Source organism: Staurois parvus, unplaced genomic scaffold (assembly GCF_062004578.1).
Source record: "Staurois parvus isolate SC_StPar_1 unplaced genomic scaffold, SC_StPar_1.0 ptg000339l, whole genome shotgun sequence".
NCBI classification, from domain to species: Eukaryota; Metazoa; Chordata; class Amphibia; order Anura; family Ranidae; genus Staurois; species Staurois parvus.
In genome coordinates this window covers 761,283-785,825 of record NW_028318135.1, presented here as the reverse complement: position 1 = coordinate 785,825, position 24,543 = coordinate 761,283, and positions in this window count along the sequence as shown.

Here is a 24,543-nt window from a genome sequence, read left to right as displayed (position 1 = left end):
GAGTGTAGGGGATGGAAGCCGGACTGTAGGGGGTCGAGGAGGTTGTTGTCATTGAGGTGGGAGCTTAGGCGATTGTAGACTAAGCGCTCAAGGAGTTTGGATGTGAATGGCAGCAGGGAGATGAGTCTAAGGTTGTTCGGGTCAGTAGGATCCAGGGAGGGCTTTTTAAGTATGAGAGTGATGTGCGCGTGCTTTAGAGGGGAGGGGAATGCGCCAGAAGAGAGGGAGAGATTAAAGATGTGGGTAAGGAAGCATAGGATGGAGGAGGAGGGCAGTCGTAGGAGTTGTGAGGGGACAGGGTCGAGGGGGCAGGTGGTGAGGCGGACTTTAGAGAAGACCTTGGTGACCTCCTCAGTGGTAGTAAGGTCGAAGGAGTGGAGTGTTGAGGGGGCTCCAGTGTGAGGGATGTTAGGTGGGGTGGAGTTCTGAACAGTGGTGAGGCCGAGGGAGAGGGGTGATGAGGGGGTTGCTGTGTGAGAGGAGATAGGTGGGGAGGAAGTTTGAACAGCGGCGATGTCCCTGCAAATTGTGTCAATCTTGTTTTTGAAGTGATTTGCAATCTCGAGGGCAGTGAGTGAGGTGCTGGGTGGAGGTGGGGGTGGAGAGAGTAGAGAGTTGAAGGTAGAGAAGAGCCGGTGAGGATTGGAGGAGAGGGTATTGATGAGGGTCAGGAACTAGGCTTGTTTGGCAGCGTGGAGGGAGGAGGTGTAGGTGTGGAAGGCAGATTTATAGTGGGTGAATGATAGTTGGGATCTGGTTTTGCGCCATAGTCGCTTCAGCGCACGACTGCATTGTTTGAGAGTTTTGGTATGATCAGTCTGCCAAGGCTGGAGCGGTCGGGGTCTGATGTTTCATGTCGTTAAAGACGATGAGGAGTAGCAAGATAGATTTGTGTGTCATCAGTAGAGATGAGCAAAGTATTCAAAAATTTGATTCGGCTGATTCGGCGAATTCGAGGAATAAATTCGATTCGAGGCGAATATATTCGCTGCGAATTTAACTTATAAAAAGGGTGTTTCTAGGCTTCAGAGAGCCTTTATATTAGTGCAGAACACTGTACCTTTAATTTAAATGCCCTTGGAGTCTGCTGGGGAAGAGAAATAATACTGTCAGTCAGTATGACATGCAGATGAGTGCCGTCGATCTTAGGATCACCGCACACTTCACTCATTTCGGCAGTCACGGGGCCAAAACCAGAGTGTGGAGCCACAGTGTGGCGGTGGAGGCAGCAGCAATGGGAGGCCATACAGCACCCTATGACAAAATGGAACCCACCAGCAGTGTGAGGAGACCTGAAAGTGGCACATGGCAGAGTGTGGCGATGGAGACAGCAGCAATGGGAGGCCGTACAGGGACCCATGAGACACTCTGGACCTGGCAGCAGCATGAGGAGGCGGTACGGGGGCCCATGGCAGATTACGGGCCTGGCAGCAGCAATGGGAGGCCCGTAATCTGCCAGCACCCTATGACAAAATGGAACCCACCAGCAGTGTGAGGAGACCTGAAAGTGGCACATGGCAGAGTGTGGCGATGGAGACAGCAGCAATGGGAGGCCGTACAGGGACCCATGAGAGACTCTGGACCTGGCAGCAGCATGAGGAGGCGGTACAGGGGCCCATGACAGATTACGGGCCTGGCAGCAGCATGAGGAGTCGGTACGGGGGCCCATGGCAGATTACGGGCCTGGCAGCAGCAATGGGAGGCCCGTAATCTGCCAGCACCCTATGACAAAATGGAACCCACCAGCAGTGTGAGGAGACCTGAAAGTGGCACATGGCAGAGTGTGGCGATGGAGACAGCAGCAATGGGAGGCCGTACAGGGACCCATGAGACACTCTGGACCTGGCAGCAGCATGAGGAGGCGGTACGGGGGCCCATGGCAGATTACGGGCCTGGCAGCAGCAATGGGAGGCCCGTAATCTGCCAGCACCCTATGACAAAATGGAACGCACCAGCAGTGTGAGGAGACCTGAAAGTGGCACATGGCAGAGTGTGGCGATGGAGACAGCAGCAATGGGAGGCCGTACAGGGACCCATGAGAGACTCTGGACCTGGCAGCAGCATGAGGAGGCGGTACAGGGGCCCATGACAGATTACGGGCCTGGCAGCAGCATGAGGAGTCGGTACGGGGGCCCATGGCAGATTACGGGCCTGGCAGCAGCAATGGGAGGCCCGTAATCTGCCAGCACCCTATGACAAAATGGAACCCACCAGCAGTGTGAGGAGACCTGAAAGTGGCACATGGCAGAGTGTGGCGATGGAGACAGCAGCAATGGGAGGCCGTACAGGGACCCATGAGACACTCTGGACCTGGCAGCAGCATGAGGAGGCGGTACGGGGGCCCATGGCAGATTACGGGCCTGGCAGCAGCAATGGGAGGCCCGTAATCTGCCAGCACCCTATGACAAAATGGAACCCACCAGCAGTGTGAGGAGACCTGAAAGTGGCACATGGCAGAGTGTGGCGATGGAGACAGCAGCAATGGGAGGCCGTACAGGGACCCATGAGAGACTCTGGACCTGGCAGCAGCATGAGGAGGCGGTACAGGGGCCCATGACAGATTACGGGCCTGGCAGCAGCATGAGGAGTCGGTACGGGGGCCCATGGCAGATTAAGGGCCTGGCAGCAGCAATGGGAGGCCCGTAATCTGCCAGCACCCTATGACAAAATGGAACCCACCAGCAGTGTGAGGAGACCTGAAAGTGGCACATGGCAGAGTGTGGCGATGGAGACAGCAGCAATGGGAGGCCGTACAGGGACCCATGAGACACTCTGGATCTGGCAGCAGCATGAGGAGGCGGTACGGGGGCCCATGGCAGATTACGGGCCTGGCAGCAGCAATGGGAGGCCCGTAATCTGCCAGCACCCTATGACAAAATGGAACGCACCAGCAGTGTGAGGAGACCTGAAAGTGGCACATGGCAGAGTGTGGCGATGGAGACAGCAGCAATGGAAGGCCGTACAGGGACCCATGAGACACTCTGGACCTGGCAGCAGCATGAGGAGGCGGTACGGGGGCCCATGGCAGATTACGGGCCTGGCAGCAGCAATGGGAGGCCCGTAATCTGCCAGCACCCTATGACAAAATGGAACCCACCAGCAGTGTGAGGAGACCTAAAAGTGGCACATGGCAGAGTGTGGCGATGGAGACAGCAGCAATGGGAGGCCGTACAGGGACCCATGACACACTCTGGACCTGGCAGCAGCATGAGGAGGCGGTACAGGGGCCCATGACAGATTACGGGCCTGGCAGCAGCATGAGGAGTCGGTACGGGGGCCCATGGCAGATTACGGGCCTGGCAGCAGCAATGGGAGGCCCGTAATCTGCCAGCACCCTATGACAAAATGGAACCCACCAGCAGTGTGAGGAGACCTGAAAGTGGCACATGGCAGAGTGTGGCGATGGAGACAGCAGCAATGGGAGGCCGTACAGGGACCCATGAGACACTCTGGACCTGGCAGCAGCATGAGGAGGCGGTACGGGGGCCCATGGCAGATTACGGGCCTGGCAGCAGCAATGGGAGGCCCGTAATCTGCCAGCACCCTATGACAAAATGGAACCCACCAGCAGTGTGAGGAGACCTGAAAGTGGCACATGGCAGAGTGTGGCGATGGAGACAGCAGCAATGGGAGGCCGTACAGGGACCCATGAGACACTCTGGATCTGGCAGCAGCATGAGGAGGCGGTACGGGGGCCCATGGCAGATTACGGGCCTGGCAGCAGCAATGGGAGGCCCGTAATCTGCCAGCACCCTATGACAAAATGGAACGCACCAGCAGTGTGAGGAGACCTGAAAGTGGCACATGGCAGAGTGTGGCGATGGAGACAGCAGCAATGGAAGGCCGTACAGGGACCCATGAGACACTCTGGACCTGGCAGCAGCATGAGGAGGCGGTACGGGGGCCCATGGCAGATTACGGGCCTGGCAGCAGCAATGGGAGGCCCGTAATCTGCCAGCACCCTATGACAAAATGGAACCCACCAGCAGTGTGAGGAGACCTAAAAGTGGCACATGGCAGAGTGTGGCGATGGAGACAGCAGCAATGGGAGGCCGTACAGGGACCCATGACACACTCTGGACCTGGCAGCAGCATGAGGAGGCGGTACAGGGGCCCATGACAGATTACGGGCCTGGCAGCAGCATGAGGAGTCGGTACGGGGGCCCATGGCAGATTACGGGCCTGGCAGCAGCAATGGGAGGCCCGTAATCTGCCAGCACCCTATGACAAAATGGAACCCACCAGCAGTGTGAGGAGACCTGAAAGTGGCACATGGCAGAGTGTGGCGATGGAGACAGCAGCAATGGGAGGCCGTACAGGGACCCATGAGACACTCTGGACCTGGCAGCAGCATGAGGAGGCGGTACGGGGGCCCATGGCAGATTACGGGCCTGGCAGCAGCAATGGGAGGCCCGTAATCTGCCAGCACCCTATGACAAAATGGAACCCACCAGCAGTGTGAGGAGACCTGAAAGTGGCACATGGCAGAGTGTGGCGATGGAGACAGCAGCAATGGGAGGCCGTACAGGGACCCATGAGACACTCTGGACCTGGCAGCAGCATGAGGAGGCGGTACGGGGGCCCATGGCAGATTACGGGCCTGGCAGCAGCAATGGGAGGCCCGTAATCTGCCAGCACCCTATGACAAAATGGAACCCACCAGCAGTGTGAGGAGACCTGAAAGTGGCACATGGCAGAGTGTGGCGATGGAGACAGCAGCAATGGGAGGCCGTACAGGGACCCATGAGAGACTCTGGACCTGGCAGCAGCATGAGGAGGCGGTACAGGGGCCCATGACAGATTACGGGCCTGGCAGCAGCATGAGGAGTCGGTACGGGGGCCCATGGCAGATTACGGGCCTGGCAGCAGCAATGGGAGGCCCGTAATCTGCCAGTACCCTATGACAAAATGGAACCCACCAGCAGTGTGAGGAGACCTGAAAGTGGCACATGGCAGAGTGTGGCGATGGAGACAGCAGCAATGGGAGGCCGTACAGGGACCCATGAGACACTCTGGATCTGGCAGCAGCATGAGGAGGCGGTACGGGGGCCCATGGCAGATTATGGGCCTGGCAGCAGCAATGGGAGGCCCGTAATCTGCCAGCACCCTATGACAAAATGGAACGCACCAGCAGTGTGAGGAGACCTGAAAGTGGCACATGGCAGAGTGTGGCGATGGAGACAGCAGCAATGGAAGGCCGTACAGGGACCCATGAGACACTCTGGACCTGGCAGCAGCATGAGGAGGCGGTACGGGGGCCCATGGCAGATTACGGGCCTGGCAGCAGCAATGGGAGGCCCGTAATCTGCCAGCACCCTATGACAAAATGGAACCCACCAGCAGTGTGAGGAGACCTAAAAGTGGCACATGGCAGAGTGTGGCGATGGAGACAGCAGCAATGGGAGGCCGTACAGGGACCCATGACACACTCTGGACCTGGCAGCAGCATGAGGAGGCGGTACAGGGGCCCATGACAGATTACGGGCCTGGCAGCAGCATGAGGAGTCGGTACGGGGGCCCATGGCAGATTACGGGCCTGGCAGCAGCAATGGGAGGCCCGTAATCTGCCAGCACCCTATGACAAAATGGAACCCACCAGCAGTGTGAGGAGACCTGAAAGTGGCACATGGCAGAGTGTGGCGATGGAGACAGCAGCAATGGGAGGCCGTACAGGGACCCATGAGACACTCTGGACCTGGCAGCAGCATGAGGAGGCGGTACGGGGGCCCATGGCAGATTACGGGCCTGGCAGCAGCAATGGGAGGCCCGTAATCTGCCAGCACCCTATGACAAAATGGAACCCACCAGCAGTGTGAGGAGACCTGAAAGTGGCACATGGCAGAGTGTGGCGATGGAGACAGCAGCAATGGGAGGCCGTACAGGGACCCATGAGACACTCTGGACCTGGCAGCAGCAAGAGGAGGCGGTACAGGGGCCCATGGCAGAGTGGCGAAGCGTAAGCAGCTTAAATTGAAGGCCATACAGAGGCCTATGTTAAAAATAATAACATGTTTGGGGCATGATTCATGGCGGATTTAGTCAGTTGTGTCAGGAACTGGTGGTTTGAAATCCAGACTAATCCACGCCTGATTCATTTTCACAAACGTGAGTCTCTCCACACTTTGGGTGGACAGTCGTGTCCTCCGCGGAGTTACAATACCTCCTGCCGCACTAAACACGCGCTCCGATGCCACGCTACTGGCCGGGCATGACAGCCTTTCAAGGGCAAATTCAGCTAGTTGGGGCCAAAGGTCAAGTTTCGTTGCCCAGTAGTCAAGGGGATTGTCTACCTCGGTTGGCAGGGTGCTGTCCAAGTAGGCCCAAGCCTGTTGTTTGAGGTCCTGCTCCAGGTCCACCTGATGCTGCTGCTGCTGCGGCTGGTTAGTAGTTTCCTCACTGCGCTGGTGAAGAAAGCTACTCATCATCGACTGCAGACTGAGACAGCCGCTGCTGGTGGAGCTGCCACTGCTCCTACCACCCCACCCCTCCCCTGCTGCCATGGCAGCGGAACGCGAGCGCACAGGGCCCACAGTGTCTGAGGATGGACGTTGGCGCACAAAGGCAGAGACCAACTGACTACATAGGTGGTTTTTATAGTATGTTATTTTGGCCTCCCTCTCAGCAGGTGTGAAAAAGGCCACCATTTTTGAACGGTAGCGAGGGTCCAACAAGGTGGACAGCCAAAAGTCATCCCTCTGTCTGATGGTTATTATTCGGCTGTCGCTACGCAAGCAACCGAGCATGCTATGGGCCATTTGTGCCAAGGAATGCGAGGGACTCCCTGCCTCCATCTCCGCAGCATACTGCCACGGTGTGTCTGGGTCCTCTGTCTCCTCCTCCTCCTCTACCAGATGCTCCTGCTCCTCCACTCCTGTCCGCTGAGTGGAAAAACCACCCATTTCACTCAATAATTCCTGAGCACCAATGTCCTCCTCTACCTCCTCCTCTACTTCCTGTCCTGCCCCCACAGGGGTCATGTGGCATTGAGATCTGTGCGCCACGTCTACCGCACCCTGACCAGCCATTGTTAACAGCATTTGTTCCAGGACGTGCAACAGAGGAATGACGTCGTTCATCCCATAGTTCTGCCGACTCACGAATAGCGTGGCCTCCTCAAAGGGCCTGAGCAAGCGGCAGGTGTCACGCATGAGCTGCCAATGGCTGACATCTAAGTTACACAGGGGAGTACCTTTATCCGCTTGTAACATCAGGAAATCGGTGATGGCCTTTCGCTGTTCGTAAAGGCGGTCTAACATATGTAGGGTTGAATTCCACCTTGTTGCAACGTCGCAGATCAGGCGATGCTGTGGAATTCCGTTCTGCCGCTGCAGCTCAAGGAGGGTGTGCTTTGCGGTGTAGGAATGGCTGAAATGCATGCAAAGTTTACGTGACATTTTAAGGATGTCTTGCAGTGGGATGGTGGATTTTAGGAACCGCTTGACAACCAGATTGAACACGTGAGCCATGCATGGCGCATGGCACAACCTTCCTTGACGCAGAGCAGACACCATGTTCTTTCCGTTGTCGGTCAACATGGTTCCGATTTTCAGTTTGCGCAGAGACAGCCATCTGTCGATTTCTCTGTTCATTACACTCAGAAGTTCCTCTCCTGTGTGACTACGTTCGCCAAGGCATACCAGGTGCAGCACAGCGTGACACCGTTGCGCCCTGCACATGTGATATGCCGGTCGGGTAATGGGACTTGGCACGGGGGTGGCGGCTGAGGACACGGCGGAAGAAGAGGTGGTAGAGGCGGACATCTTTTCTGGACCAAGGACGTGCAAACGTGGAGGCAAAAGCGGCGTGACCTGTCCAAGTTGCTGGTGCGGCTGTGCCGGCACCACGTTCACCCAGTGGGCCGTAAATGACATGTACTGTCCCTGACCGTAGTTACAGCTCCACACGTCGGCGCTGCCGTGCACTTTGGCAGAGACCGACATGCTCAAAGACTGGCCCACCATCTCTTCTACATGTGAATGCAGGGCTGGCACTGCCTTTTTGGCAAAGAAATGCCGGCTTGGCACTCTCCACCGCGGCGCGGCACAAGCTATCATTTCTCGGAAAGGTGCTGAGTCCACCACTTGGAAAGGGAGGGACTGCAGCACCAGCAACTTGGACAGGAGGACGTTCAGCTTTTGCACCGTCGGGTGCGTGCTCGCAAACTGTTGTCTCTTGGAAACGGATTCCAAGAAAGACTGCTGACGGAATCCGTGAAGAGGAGTAGCAGGAGAAGGAGCATCTGAACGAGCGGAAGATGCCAACGAGCGACAACTCCCCTCAGCAGAGGTGTTGGAGCCTTGACTGGCTGATAGAGGGCGATTGACATCGGGTGATGGAGCAAGTAATGGAGCGGGTGATGGAGCGGGGGCTGGGGCAGGCAGAACCGCCGTATCTTTATCACGGTTCTCCCAGGCCACCGAATGGCGACGCTGCATATGCTGACGCAACGCTGTAGTGCCAACATGGGCCCCCTGGCCACGCTTGACTTTCTGGCCACATAGTCGACATACGGCTACGTTTACTTCCTCGGGCGGCTTGACGAAAAATTGCCACACCGCCGATTAGGAAACTTTGCCCCCGCTACTCCTCACTGGCTGACTGCTACTTCCTCCGTGCACACCGGCACCACTACTGGCCGTGGTGGTAGGCTGCAGTGGAGCTGGTGCTCTACTCCGTGGCCGTTTGCCTCCACTGACACTGCTGCGACCCTGCTGCCTCCTGGGCAACCCACCGACTGTTTTGCTCGCTGCCAAGCTGCCACCCTCTTCTCCTGATGATGCGGAAGCAATAGCCTGATGACGACGAGGCTGCCAAGTGCGATCAGCCTCATCATCATCAATTAGGGTCTCCGCCTCACTACTAGCCCCCTCGGCTGCGTGTGGGTCAGGAGACAGACCTGTCTCTAGACCGGCTACCGAGCCACTCTCCTCGCCAGTACTTCTTCGCCTGGCTGCTGAAGAGGCGGATGTCTCCCCCCGTTCCTGACCGCCCTCTGTTAGCTCTTCCTCACTGTACAGTGGGGCTGAGCCCACTTCGCTTGGTGAAGGAACACCAAAGGACAGGGGCAGGTAGAGGACACGTGATTTCAGTGGGCTTGCTCCCGGGCCATGCCAACTAACGGTTGTGTCTGACGTACCCACCGACCGTTGGCTGTAGGTGTCAGAGGTGACCTGGGAAGAGGAAGACGACCGAGCCAACCAATCGATGATGGCAGGGTTGTCGGTGGAGACACGACCGCTGGATGACACCGGGAGCACTGGCCTCTGGCTGCGACTAGTGCTGCCTTGACCCCTTCCTCTGCTGCCACGTCTGCTCGCTCCTGAAACATTGCCTCCTCTGCCACTCCTCTGCGTGTTGTTTGACATACTCTTTAATTCAACGATTCTGTGTCCCTGAGTAACGATTCTGTGTCCCTGAGTAACAATTCTGTGTCTGTCCCTGAGTAACAATTCTGTGTCCCTCAGTAACAATTCTGTGTCCCTCAGTAACAATTCTGTGTCTGTCCCTCAGTAACAATTCTGTGTCTGTCCCTGAGTAACAATTCTGTGTCCCTGAGTAACAGTTCTGTGTCCCTGAGTAACAATTCTGTGTCCCTGAGTAACAGTTCTGTGTCCCTGAGTAACAATTCTGTGTCCCTGAGTAACAATTCTGTGTCCCTCAGTAACAATTCTGTGTCCCTCAGTAACAATTCTGTGTCTGTCCCTGAGTAACAATTCTGTGTCCCTCAGTAACAATTCTGTGTCCCTCAGTAACAATTCTGTGTCCCTCAGTAACAATTCTGTGTCTGTCCCTGAGTAAAAATTCTGTGTCCCTGAGTAACAGTTCTGTGTCCCTGAGTAACAATTCTGTGTCCCTGAGTAACAGTTCTGTGTCCCTGAGTAACAATTCTGTGTCCCTCAGTAACAATTCTGTGTCCCTCAGTAACAATTCTGTGTCCCTCAGTAACAATTCTGTGTCTGTCCCTGAGTAACAATTCTGTGTCCCTCAGTAACAATTCTGTGTCCCTCAGTAACAATTCTGTGTCTGTCCCTGAGTAACAATTCTGTGTCCCTGAGTAACAGTTCTGTGTCCCTGAGTAACAATTCTGTGTCCCTGAGTAACAGTTCTGTGTCCCTGAGTAACAATTCTGTGTCCCTGAGTAACAATTCTTTGTCCCTAAGTAACAATTCTGTGTCCCTCAGTAACAATTCTGTGTCCCTCAGTAACAATTCTGTGTCCCTCAGTAACAATTCTGTGTCTGTCCCTGAGTAACAATTCTGTGTCCCTCAGTAACAATTCTGTGTCTGTCCCTGAGTAACAATTCTGTGTCCCTGAGTAACAGTTCTGTGTCCCTGAGTAACAATTCTGTGTCCCTGAGTAACAATTCTGTGTCCCTCAGTAACAATTCTGTGTCTGTCCCTGAGTAACAATTCTGTGTCCCTGAGTAACAGTTCTGTGTCCCTGAGTAACAATTCTGTGTCCCTGAGTAACAGTTCTGTGTCCCTGAGTAACAGTTCTGTGTCCCTGAGTAACAATTCTGTGTCCCTCAGTAACAATTCTGTGTCCCTCAGTAACAATTCTGTGTCCCTCAGTAACAATTCTGTGTCTGTCCCTGAGTAACAATTCTGTGTCCCTCAGTAACAATTCTGTGTCCCTCAGTAACAATTCTGTGTCCCTCAGTAACAATTCTGTGTCTGTCCCTGAGTAACAATTCTGTGTCCCTGAGTAACAGTTCTGTGTCCCTGAGTAACAATTCTGTGTCCCTGAGTAACAGTTCTGTGTCCCTGAGTAACAATTCTGTGTCCCTCAGTAACAATTCTGTGTCCCTCAGTAACAATTCTGTGTCCCTCAGTAACAATTCTGTGTCTGTCCCTGAGTAACAATTCTGTGTCCCTCAGTAACAATTCTGTGTCCCTCAGTAACAATTCTGTGTCCCTCAGTAACAATTCTGTGTCTGTCCCTGAGTAACAATTCTGTGTCCCTGAGTAACAGTTCTGTTTCCCTGAGTAACAGTTCTGTGTCCCTGAGTAACAATTCTGTGTCCCTGAGTAACAATTCTGTGTCCCTCAGTAACAATTCTGTGTCCCTCAGTAACAATTCTGTGTCTGTCCCTGAGTAACAATTCTGTGTCCCTCAGTAACAATTCTGTGTCCCTCAGTAACAATTCTGTGTCTGTCCCTGAGTAACAATTCTGTGTCCTCAGTAACAATTCTGTGTCCCTCAGTAACAATTCTGTGTCTGTCCCTGAGTAACAATTCTGTGTCCCTGAGTAACAGTTCTGTGTCCCTGAGTAACAATTCTGTGTCCCTGAGTAACAGTTCTGTGTCCCTGAGTAACAATTCTGTGTCCCTGAGTAACAATTCTGTGTCCCTCAGTAACAATTCTGTGTCCCTCAGTAACAATTCTGTGTCTGTCCCTGAGTAACAATTCTGTGTCCCTCAGTAACAATTCTGTGTCCCTCAGTAACAATTCTGTGTCCCTCAGTAACAATTCTGTGTCTGTCCCTCAGTAACAATTCTGTGTCCTTGAGTAACAGTTCTGTGTCCCTGAGTAACAATTCTGTGTCCCTGAGTAACAGTTCTGTGTTCCTGAGTAACAATTCTGTGTCCCTGAGTAACAATTCTGTGTCCCTGAGTAACAATTCTGTGTCCCTCAGTAACAATTCTGTGTCCCTCAGTAACAATTCTGTGTCTATCCCTGAGTAACAATTCTGTGTCCCTCAGTAACAATTCTGTGTCCCTCAGTAACAATTCTGTGTCTGTCCCTGAGTAACAATTCTGTGTCCCTGAGTAACAGTTCTGTGTCCCTGAGTAACAATTCTGTGTCCTTGAGTAACAGTTCTGTGTCCCTGAGTAACAATTCTGTGTCCCTGAGTAACAATTCTGTGTCCCTCAGTAACAATTCTGTGTCCCTCAGTAACAATTCTGTGTCCCTGAGTAACAATTCTGTGTCCCTCAGGAACAATTCTGTGTCTGTCCCTGAGTAACAATTCTGTGACCCTCAGTAACAATTCTGTGTCCCTCAGTAACAATTCTGTGTCCCTCAGTAACAATTCTGTGTCTGTCCCTGAGTAACAATTCTGTGTCCCTCAGTAACATTTCTGTGTCCCTCAGTAACAATTCTGTGTCCCTCAGTAACAATTCTGTGTCTGTCCCTGAGTAACAATTCTGTGTCCCTGAGTAACAATTCTGTGTCCCTGAGTAACAGTTCTGTGTCCCTGAGTAACAATTCTGTGTCCCTGAGTAACAATTCTGTGTCCCTCAGTAACAATTCTGTGTCCCTCAGTAACAATTCTGTGTCTGTCCCTGAGTAACAATTCTGTGTCCCTCAGTAACAATTCTGTGTCCCTCAGTAACAATTCTGTGTCCCTCAGTAACAATTCTGTGTCTGTCCCTGAGTAACAATTTTGTGTCCCTGAGTAACAGTTCTGAGTCCCTGAGTAACAATTCTGTGTCCCTGAGTAACAGTTCTGTGTCCCTGAGTAACAATTCTGTGTCCCTGAGTAACAATTCTGTCCCTGAGTAACAATTCTGTGTCCCTCAGTAACAATTCTGTGTCCCTCAGTAACAATTCTGTGTCTGTCCCTGAGTAACAATTCTGTGTCCCTCAGTAACAATTCTGCGTCCCTCAGTAACAATTCTGTGTCTGTCCCTGAGTAACAATTCTGTGTCCCTGAGTAACAGTTCTGTGTCCCTGAGTAACAATTCTGTGTCCCTGAGTAACAGTTCTGTGTCCCTGAGTAACAATTCTGTGTCCCTGAGTAACAATTCTGTGTCCCTCAGTAACAATTCTGTGTCCCTCAGTAACAATTCTGTGTCTGTCCCTGAGTAACAATTCTGTGTCCCTGAGTAACAGTTCTGTGTCCCTGAGTAACATTTCTGTGTCCCTAAGTAACGATTCTGTGGCCCTAAAGTCTCTTTGGCCCTAACTCTGTCCCTAATACAGAAAGGTCTGTCTCTCTTGAATGACCGGAGGCTAATGGAGAATTCTAAGATGGCCGCAATTTATAGCTCGACCATTACACAGTGCTGGCTGGCTGCTGATTGGCTAATGTGATCACATGTCATGAATGAATGCATTATGGGTCAGCGCGCCTTGTCTGCGCGCCTTCCCAGAGATCCCCGCTCCGTCGCCACACATGTCGCCGCCATTTTTGGAAAATTTCGATTCGCGCATCCTGGGCGGCCAATGACAGTGCAGGGCGCACTATTTAAAGATGCCCGGCACTGTCAGCAATTGCCGCAAGGTCTTCCTATGTTCCCGAGTTCCTGCACCTGTCTAGTGACCCTGTTTGACCCTGACTACGCTGCCTGCCCCTGTGATTGACCCGGATTGCCCTGACTACGCTGCCTGCTCCTGTGATTGACCCGGATTGCCCTGACTACTCTGCCTGCTCCTGTGATTGACCCGGATTGCCCTGACCATTCTACGGACTGACTTACCCTGCTGACCCTGCGTGTGACCCGACTACTCTTTGCCCGCCGTTTCTGTACCTCGCTTACCCCCACGGGACCACGATTCGTTACTACCCTGCTGGGGCCACCATCCGCTTCACATCTGGCTCTCCGGCACCTGCATACGTCCCCGGAGGTCTCCTCAGCCACTGGTGGGCCTGCTCAGAGGTCGTGACCTGGTCCGGGACTGTTTCAAGTCCATCCCCACCATCAGGGGCCCTGGTGAAAGCACAGCCCGGGCTTAGACCCCACGCTCTGGGTAGGTCTGTCAGTTGGCAGCCTGAGGCACCACCTGGCAGATCCTAACAGTACCTTGCGGCCCCCCTCTTCACAATTCATGGGAACTGTACTGTGGCTTTCATGTATTGGAAGCAATCTATCAGTGGAGGATATGGATCTTTCATTCATCCGCCCATCCTCCATTCGTAGATTGTTTTTAATTCATGGAAGTTGGTGTATGGCTTCTATGAATGGATATATACACAGTACAGAACAATTTACACAGCTAAGGTCTATTATCGTGGGAGCAGCAGAATATCATTAAAAAAATACCTGAAGCATGGCCATGACAGAGCCAGGAAGTGGACCGGCGTCCCTAGAGGATATTTGCCAGCACCTGGCAACTTTGACCCAGGCTTTCCAGAATTTCCACAGTCGCTGCGCCCGACTGGAGGACCGCATGGAGTCGTTAGCCCCCCTGACTCCCCCTGCTCAGAGTCCTCCATCTGCAGAACCTCCTGCTGCCCCGGCATCCGGAGCGGTTGCCACATCCCTAGCTCCTGAACCCCGTGTTCCCCTGCCGGAGCGATTCCGTGGTGACCGGAGCCGCTTCCGAGCCTTCCGGAACGCTTGCACCCTGTATTTCGACCTGCAACCCCGCACGTTCACCACTGAGACCGTCAAGGTGGGGTTTATAGTCTCTCTCCTTCAGGATGAGCCCCAGGATTGGGCTCACCGCCTGATGGAGAAGCACGACCCCCATCTTGACTCCGTGACCGAGTTCTTTCAGGCCATGGCTGTTTTGTATGACGACCCTCAGTGAGCTGCTTCCGCAGAGGCTACCCTATACTCTCTACGGCAAGGCCACCGGACAGCCGAAGAATACGCGTCCGATTTTAGGCGTTGCATGGGAGACACCAGATGGAACGATGCGGCCTTATGTCACAAGTTCCGCATCGGGCTATCTGAGTCTCTCAAAGACGAACTGGCACGAGTAGGCTTACCTGACTCCCTGGAAAAACTGATTGAGGTAGCCATTCAAATTGACCGAAGACTAAGGGAACGTCGGCTGGAAAGGAGCAGCCAGGGTCAAAGGGTGGCATGGATTCCACCAAGGGACACAGCTCCAGCCCCAGGGAGCCATCTGCGAAGCACGGAATCAGGGGACAACCCGGAACCCATGCAACTGGGACTGGCCCGTTCCCACTTATCGGTCGAGGAACGTCAGAGGAGACGGTCACAGAACCTATGTCTGTACTGCGGGGAAGCTGGTCACCAGGTGCGCTCCTGTCCTGCAAAAATGAGTAAGTCCACGTCTTTTTCTTTTACTTTACCTGCAGGAAGGGATGATCAGTCAAGTTACCTGGCCATACCTGTGTCTTTACAGCTCCCCGGAGGAACATTGTCGGTGACCGCAATCGTTGACTCAGGAGCCTGTAGTTGTTTTATCGATCTGACTTTTGCCCACCGGCAAAAAATCCCTCTCCAGACCAAAGAAAGGGGGTTCAACATCTTCTTGGCAGATGGGTCCAGTATAAAATCAGGGGTGGTGGACCAGGAGACACCACCCATTTTCACCACAATGGCAGACCATCACCAGGAGTTCCTCCGTTTGGATGCCATCGCGTCCCCCCTTTTTCCAGTCATTCTGGGGCTCCCTTGGCTGCGGGCCCATAACCCCCAGATTGACTGGGAAAAGGGAACCATTCAATTTCGGTCACCTTACTGTTTGAGTCACTGCCACGTCACAGGATCCGTGGTTCCCCGGTTCCTCCTGTGCTTGGATGGCGACACCAATCTATCCCAGGTTATTCCTCCGGCCTACCATGACTTCTTAGACGTGTTCAGTAAGCGAGGAGCTGACATTCTTCCTCCGCACCGTTCCTACGATTGCCCCATAGACCTCCTACCCGGGTCTGAGATCTCGTTCGGCCGTATATTTCCTTTGTCTGAAACGGAATGGGGAGTACTAAGGGAATACATTGACGAAAACCTTCGGAAGGGATTTATTCGTCCATCCACATCCCCAGCTGGGGCCGGGCTGTTCTTCGTAGAGAAGAAGGACAAGTCATTACGGCCCTGCATAGACTACCGTGATCTGAACAAAATAACAGTAAAGAATCGTTATCCCTTACCCCTAGTCCCCGAGCTCCTCCAGAGATTGAGTTCAGCAATGATATTTACTAAATTAGACCTGCGGGGGGCCTATAACCTTGTTCGTATCAGGGAGGGGGATGAGTGGAAGACGGCTTTCCACACGAGATTCGGCCACTATGAGTATCTGGTGATGCCATTTGGGCTCTGTAACGCACCGGCAACCTTCCAGCACTTTATCAACTATGTTTTTCGTGATTTCCTCGATGTTTTCGTGGTGGTTTATTTGGATGACATCCTAATTTTTTCCCCCTCACTGGAGGTTCATCGAGGTCACGTGTCACGGGTATTAGAACGGCTGCGTCAACACGGGCTATACGCTAAGGCAGAAAAGTGCTGTTTCGAACAGCGTGAAATCACGTTCTTGGGACTGGTTCTCTCTTCCGCGGGGGTCGCGATGGATCCCCAGAAAGTCACGGCGATCTTAGATTGGCCAATTCCCGCCGACAAAAAGGGGGTACAGCGTTTCATCGGCTTTTCTAACTTTTATAGAAATTTTGTTAGGAACTTCTCCGGTCTGGTCTCCCCCATCACGCAACTGACGAAACAAGGGGTCCGCTTTAAGTGGACCCCCGAAGCTCAAACGGCATTCGAAAAGCTCAAGAAATTGTTCACCTCAGCTCCCATTCTCTGCCATCCGGATTCTTCTCTCCCGTATGTTTTGGAAGTGGACGCCTCCGAAAACGCGGTAGGAGCGGTGCTATCCCAAAGGAATGGTACCAAGGAACTACTGCACCCTGTGGCGTTCTCCTCCAGGAAGTTGACACCGGCGGAACGTAACTATGACATTGGAGATCGGGAGCTCCTGGCCATTAAATCTGCTCTAGAAGAATGGAGGTATTTACTGGAAGGAGCCACACACCCAATCCTAATATTCACAGATCACAAAAACCTTGAATATTTAAGAACGGCAAAACGACTGAGACCTCGCCAGGCAAGATGGGCTCTTTTCTTTTCGTGATTTACATTCCTTATAACGTACCGACCCGATACTAAGAATACAAAACCAGACGCTCTGTCCCGCATGTTTGAGGACCCCGACGACGCAGTGGTACCTGACACCATCTTACCTTCCGGAAGCTTCCTCGCTCTACAAACGGAGCTTCGCTCCCGACTTCTCGACGCTTCTGTAGGACTACCAGTTCCGTCTGGGTCGCCCCTCCAGAACCACGGTGGGCTATTTTGCAAGGAAGACCGGATCATGGTCCCAGAAGAAGTGCGAACCTTGGTCCTAGGGCACTGCCACGACCATCCAATGGCGGGTCACTTTGGGGTTACGAAAACTCTGGAACTACTACGCCGCTCGTTCTGGTGGCCGGATATGATCCAGGATTGCGAGCGTTACGTCCAGACCTGTCCCACCTGTCAAAGGAACAAGCCCTCCAGGAGTAGAGCATGGGGATTGTTACGTCCTTTACCTATACCCAAATGGGCCTGGCAGATGATTGCCATGGATTTTGTGGTCGAACTCCCACCATCCCAAGGCTACACGGCAATAATGGTGATCGTCGACCGCTTCTCAAAGATGGCACATTTTGTACCCCTGGAGAAGACCCCATCAGCACCAGAAACGGCACGGATCTTCATTAAGGAAGTAGTGAGGCTTCATGGGGTTCCCGAAGATATAGTGTCGGATCAGGGAGTCCAATTCACCTCCAGGTTCTGGAACGCCTTGTGTAAAGCGCTGGGAATCAAGCTGTCGCTTTCATCCGCCTACTATCCACAGACCAACGGCCAAACCGAGAGGACCAACCAAACGCTGGAACAGTACTTACGATGCTACACATCCTACCTTCAGGATGACTGGCTGACGTTGTTGCCTTCCGCAGAATTCTCGTACAACAACTCGAATCACTCAGCTACGGGTCAATCCCCGTTCTTTTCCAATTACGGGTATCATCCCACATTCCTCCCTGATCTGATGCCTGAAAATCCGGTACCGGCGTCTCAAGACATCTTGACCTTCTTTTCTGTCAATAACAAGACGCTTCAGGAAGCCATCGCTAAAGCCCAAGAGGACAGTAAAAGGGCGTTCGACAGGAAAAGAAGAGGAGAGTTACTGCTTCAACCAGGGGATCAGGTCTGGCTGGCAACGACCAACTTGAAGATGCTGTGCCCTTCAAGGAAGCTGGGACCCAAGTACATAGGCCCATTTCCGGTAAAACGAGTAGTCAACGAGGTGGCCTACGAACTCGAGCTTCCGCGAACCTTCAAGATATATCCTGTGTTCCATGTGTCTCTCCTGAAGCCATCCAGACCGGACCCCTTCCCGGACCGTGAATCCAGACCTCCCGAGGCAGTCGCCATAGGTGACCAGGAGGAATATGAAGTGGAGACTATCCTCAGTTCTCGAAAGAGGGGGGGCCAGACGCAGTTCCTGATAAAATGGAAGGGTTATGGCCCTGAGGAGAACTCTTGGGAACCCATCCAGAATGTTCACGCCCCCAGGCTCATCCGGGAATTCTTTCGTGGCCACCCGCGGTGGAGAGATCAGTGGGGCTCCCGGAGGGTGCCCGTAAGGGGGGGGGCAATGTCAGGGATCGCGGCGTCCCGTCGGCCGGAGCATGCGCGCTGGCAACGGCTCACGCCGGGACACAGGCACCAGGTCCCGGCGAGCCGGAGATGACAGGACGCCGCGCATGCGCAGTGGAAGCCGCGGGCGCGCCTCGGGCGGCCAATGACAGCCCGGGGGCGCGTCCTGGGTGGCCAATGACAGTGCAGGGCGCACTATTTAAAGATGCCCTGCACTGTCAGCAATTGCCGCAAGGTCTTCCTATGTTCCCGAGTTCCTGCACCTGTCTAGTGACCCTGTTTGACCCTGACTACGCTGCCTGCCCCTGTGATTGACCCGGATTGCCCTGACTACGCTGCCTGCTCCTGTGATTGACCCAGATTGCCCTGACTACTCTGCCTGCTCCTGTGATTGACCCGGATTGCCCTGACCATTCTACGGACTGACTTACCCTGCTGACCCTGCGTGTGACCCGACTACTCTTTGCCCGCCGATTCTGTACCTCGCTTACCCCCACGGGACCACGATCCGTTACTACCCTGCTGGGGCCGCCATCCGCTTCACATCTGGCTCTCCGGTACCTGCATACGTCCCCGGAGGTCTCCTCAGCCACTGGGGGGCCTGCTCAGAGGTCGTGACCTGGTCCGGGACTGTTTCAAGTCCATCCCCACCATCAGGGGCCCTGGTGAAAGCACAGCCCGGGCTTAGACCCCACGCTCTGGGTAGGTCTGTCAGTTGGCAGCCTGAGGCACCACCTGGCGGATCCTAACAAGAACCTTGAGGGACCCCTACAGAAAGAGGAAGTGTAGAGAGGGAGACAGAGTTATAGATAACACTGAAAGAGTGCTGTGATTGGTAGGAGGAGAAACAGGAGAGAGTAGAGTCTCAGAGGCCAATAGAGTGGAGTTTTTTGAGGAGGGGATGGTCAACAGTATCAAAAGCCGCAGAGAGGTCAAGTAGTAAGAGTATGGAGTAGTGGTCATTGGTTTTAGCAGTTAGTAAATCGTTAGTGAGTTTTAGTACAGCAATTTCAGTGGAGTGCAGTGAGCGAAAACTAGACTGTAACTAGACTGTAAAGGTAGGAGTGAGGTAGGAGCTCAGGCAATTGTAGACTAAGTGTTCTAAGAGTTTAGAGGTAAATGGGAGCAGGGAGATAGGTCTTAAGTTGTTCAAGTTGGTGGGGTCCATAGAGGGCTTTTTAAGTAACGGAGTGATCTGTGCATGCTTTAGAGAGAAGGGGAAGGTGGCAGTAGAGAGGGAGAGATTGAAGATGTGAGTGAGGGAGGATAGGATAGAAGAAGAGGGTGACTGTAGGAGTTGTGAGGGAACAGGATCCAGGGTTCAGGTGGTGAGATGGGCTTCTGAGAAAACTTTAGTGACCTCTTCAGTAGTAACAAGGTCAAAAGAGGAAAGAATTGAGGGAGGTTTAGTATAAGGTATGCTAAGTGGGATAGATGTCTGTGTAGTGGTGATGCCCCTACAAATTGCATCAATTACTCTTTAAGAATTCACATGTTAGTTCCTTGTTATCACCGATAACAAGCAAATTTATATATATATATATATATATATATATACCGTATTTTCCGGCGTATAAGACGACTTTTCAACCCCTGAAAATCTTCTGAAAAGTTGGGGGTCGTCTTATACGCCGGTGTGAGCCGGTGTTAGGGCGGCACTTTTTCGAGGGGTGGCGCGGCGCCGCCCCCCTCCTCTAACGGACACTAAGTACAGGGGTGGGAAGAGGGGCTGCTGTACCTTACCTGGCTCCGGTCCCGGTCCCACGACGATCCGGTCCAGGAAGCGCGGCTGCTCCTTCTTTCAGTTCGGCCGCTCGATGGTCACGCGGCCGCTCGGCTCCGCCTCCTCACCGGTGATTGGGCGCCAGCACTGGAAAGGCACACAGGCGACCAATCACCAGCGAGGAGGCGGAGCCGAGTGGCCCCGCGAAAATCGAGCGGCCGAACTGGAAGAAGGAGCAGCCGCTCCTCTCCCCCACTGACACCAACGATGAGGCACTGTTCTCCCCCACTGACACCAACGGTGAGGCACTGTTCTCCCCCACTGACACCAACGATGAGGCACTGTTCTCCCCACTGATACCAATGATGGGGCACTATTCCTCCTCCCCACTGACACCAATGATGGGGCACTATTCTCCCCACTGATACCAATGATGGGGCACTATTCCTCCCCCACTGACACCAATGATGGGGCACTATTCCACCCACTGATACCAACGATGGGGCATTATTCTCCCCACTGATACCAATGATGGGGCACTATTCTCCCCACTGATACCAATGATGGGGCACTATTCCTCCCACTGACACCAACGATGGGGCACTATTCCTCCCACTGATACCAACGATGGGGCACTATTCCTCCCACTGATACCAACGATGGGGCACTATTCTCCCCCCCACTGACACCAACGATGGGGCACTATTCCTCCTCCCCACTGACACCAGGGATGGGGCACTATTCTCCCCACTGACACCAGTGATGGGGCACTATTCTCCCCACTGATACCAATGATGGGGCGCAACTCCTCCCACTGACACCAATGATGGGGCGCAATTCCTGCCACTGATACCAATGATGGGGCGCTATTCCTCCCACTGAAACCAATGATCGGGCGCAATTCCTGCCACTGATACCAATGATGGGGCGCTATTCCTCCCACTGACACCAATGATGGGGTGCTATTCCTCCCACTGACACCAATGATGGGGTGCTATTCCTCCCACTGATACCAATGATGGGGTGCTATTCCTCCCACTGATACCAATGATGGGGTGCTATTCCTCCCACTGACACCAATGATGGAGCAGTATTCCTCCCACTGACACCAATGATGGGGCACGATTCTTCCCACTGACACCAATGATAGGGCACTATTCCTCCCACTGACTAATTATGGGGCACTATTCCTCCCACTGACTAATGATGGGGCACTATTCCTCACACACTGACACTAATGATGGGGCACCATCATTGGTGTCAGTGGGAGGAATAGTGTCCCATCATTGGTATCAGTGGGAGGAATAGTGTCCCATCATTGGTGTCAGTGGGAGGAGTAGTGCCTCATCATTGGTGTCAGTGGGAGGAATAGCACCCCATCATTGGAATACCATACTGAAATAGCATACCATATTGAAATCAAATCTGATGTTTTTTCATTTTTATTTGGTGTGCGTTGGAAGAGGGGTAGTCTTATACGGCGAGTATAGCTCAAACCCTATATTTTAACAGGAAAAGTAGGGGGTCATCTTATACACCCAGTCGTCCTATACGCCGGAAAATACGGTATATACACATCTCCACATATACATATCTATATATCTATTTAGTGCCAATAAATGCAATTTAGTTGGTTATGCATTAGTAGACTGTTGGTCTACTAACTGTTACAACTCAGTGGCTTTGCCTAGCTTACAAAAGCAAAGCATGCTTTTAGCATTAGAACCATCTTGTAATTACTTCATAAGAATAACTATACTTCAGAAAGTGTCAATAAAAAAACAACCTGTTTACTAACTTGCATCTTATATATTCAAAAAGAGGTCGCTTTAAGCTGAAATTCATTATTTTAAGTATTTAAATAAATTTGCAATTTAGTAAGCTGAGTTAGCCCTTACCAAGTATAGATGAGAGAATAATCAAAAATTTGCTGTGCCAGGAATTCATTGGATCACCTCCTATAATTTAGTTCTCCCTCAGGTGAGCAAACTAATATTGTCTACTGGATAAGCCGATATCCACTGGCCACAAATCAGCCCCATGCAGGTTGAATGTTGAGCCCACAAGATTAGTTCACTTTTTTTTTTTACAGAGCAGTCATTAAAATTGTACTGTGCAGGTGTGTTAAGTGTGGGAAATATCTACTAGGAGAAAAATGGGTTGGTAACTTTGCTAAATGTTAATAATCATGTCTATTAAATGTTTACAAAACTTTGCTACTTTTGAAAATGCATAATCTTTTCATTACACTTTGTACAAGAATGATTCCCCTTTCTTTCTTCTGGATCTATAGGAGCAACAAGCTTGTACAAAGCATTTGCAAAGATTTCGGAAAGCTTTGAGTATTTTTGTTGAAGACTAATTATTCCCAATTTGATAGTTGCACTCCCATTTAGTAACACGATAACTCACCACACTCTATCCAGGTGTGTATAGGATATGTGAGGAGGATTGGTGCTACAGCTGGTGTTCCCATAAGCCAGACACATAAATCCTGTAAGTAAGCTGGCACTCTGCCACAGAACTATACAGAAAACTTTTATTGCAAACAGGTTAAAACATCAAAAGGACAGTCTGCTAAAGAGCATTGCTAAAGGCCAATCACTCCCTGAAGAAGTCAGATGACAAAACGCATAGGGGTGAAACTATGGACACTGACGTCACTACGCACGGAAGCCACACTTGCACCAGGAAACAGGTGGAGCTAGCTACCCCATGACTAGGCTGTCAAATCCAATTGCTGGGAAATAGCACTGGTAAATGTGAGTGTCAAACACCACCTGGCGGTACCTCTAGCAGTCCACAGAACAGGATTCCCCAGAGCGCGGAGTCTAAGTCCCAGTCTGCTTGTTCACCAGGGCCACTGATGGTGGGGATGGACTTGGAGCAGACAGTGACCATGTCTCGGCCCCTGGGTACACCCGCCTGTGGTAGAGGGATCCGCCAGAGGTATATACAGGTGGAGAGCCTGATGTGAAGAGGCGGAAGGCCTGAGCAGTGATGACTGGATCCATGCAGGATGGATGGATGGCAGAGAAGTGTGCGTGGTCAGACAGGCCAGTTCGGTAATGGTGGGGTCAGCGCAGTAGAAGGCAGCAGGCAAAAGAGTAGTCAGGTCACTCGCCAGGTTTGGTAACAGGAGTTCAGATCAATAGGAATATCCAGGAGAGTAATCAAACAAGCCAGGGGTCAGAGCAGGAGATAGTCAGCAGAGGTCAGGATCAGGCAGGGTCGGCAACAAGTCAAACAGCAGATACACAGGAATAGGAACACAGGATAATCAGACCATACGGCAACTAGTGTCTGTGCAGCGCTGGTTTAAATAGGGTGCCCTGCGCCGTCATTGGTGCCAGGCGTGCGTCCACGAACGCGAGTGCGCATGCGCGGCCGCTGCCGCCGCCCGGGTCCTAGCGCCAGTGGATTAGGGCGCATCGGCGTTCTGCACATGCACAGATCCATGCGCCGTCTCGCTGGCTGACAGTGAGTGTACCTATTTTATATTTTATACTATATTGTCCTTTCTATTTTTACCCTGTGGAACATGGAGAGTATAATAGAGAAAGATAGAGAGCATTGAGGGAGGGGAATACAAAGTGCTATATGACCCACATAATTTGAACGGGTCAGTGTATCTGGTGAACTCTCTCAGCATTGGAGGGGTTGTGCACAGCAGGTGCAAAGCACTTTATGGTATGGGATGCATTGTTTGAAATGTATGCAGATGCAAAGAGTGATTTGCTGTATACTAGCATTGAAGTATTGGAGAGAAACAAGCACAAAGCACTTGGTTTAAAACATGGGACACGTAATATTAATAGGACACTTTATGAACTTATGTGGACATCCGTTGCACTGTAATATTGATTAATATTGTACTTTATGTTTTATTGTGTATAGGTATTGTGGTGTAAGAAGTGCTGTATAATATCTGGTCATAGCATAGTGACCCTATAAGGGTGTTTGATACAGGAGTTCAGAGATTTTTTAGGGTAGCACAGGTTTATAACCTTTTTAGTATCTAGGTAACAAATCCAGCACCAGTACAAAGAACTGAATAATATTCAAGAATTTGCAATCAAACCTTGGAAATTGATTTTGAACCCCCAAAGAGGAAGACGTGTAGTGTTAGTGAAAATTACATATGTAATTGAGCCAGAAACAATGACGCAAAACCAAACTATAACTGTCCTTCCTGCTTCTAGATATGCACTTTCAGCATTTTCTGAAAGGTAGTGAAAAGAGCAAAGATATGTAATATAGCCCACAACAACCAAGCAGATTTCAGATAAGTTTACCTTCTCTCTTGCCATTGAATTCTATATTACAGGCCTCATTCAATAAAAAATGTTAAGTCATAACTACCATAACCTATAGCAATTGGTCTGACTTAATCAAGTATTGATATGACAGAAGAGTACATTCTGTTTTTACTTAAGGGTTAGCAGCATTTTTTTACACTGAATAAGACCACATTCATTATGC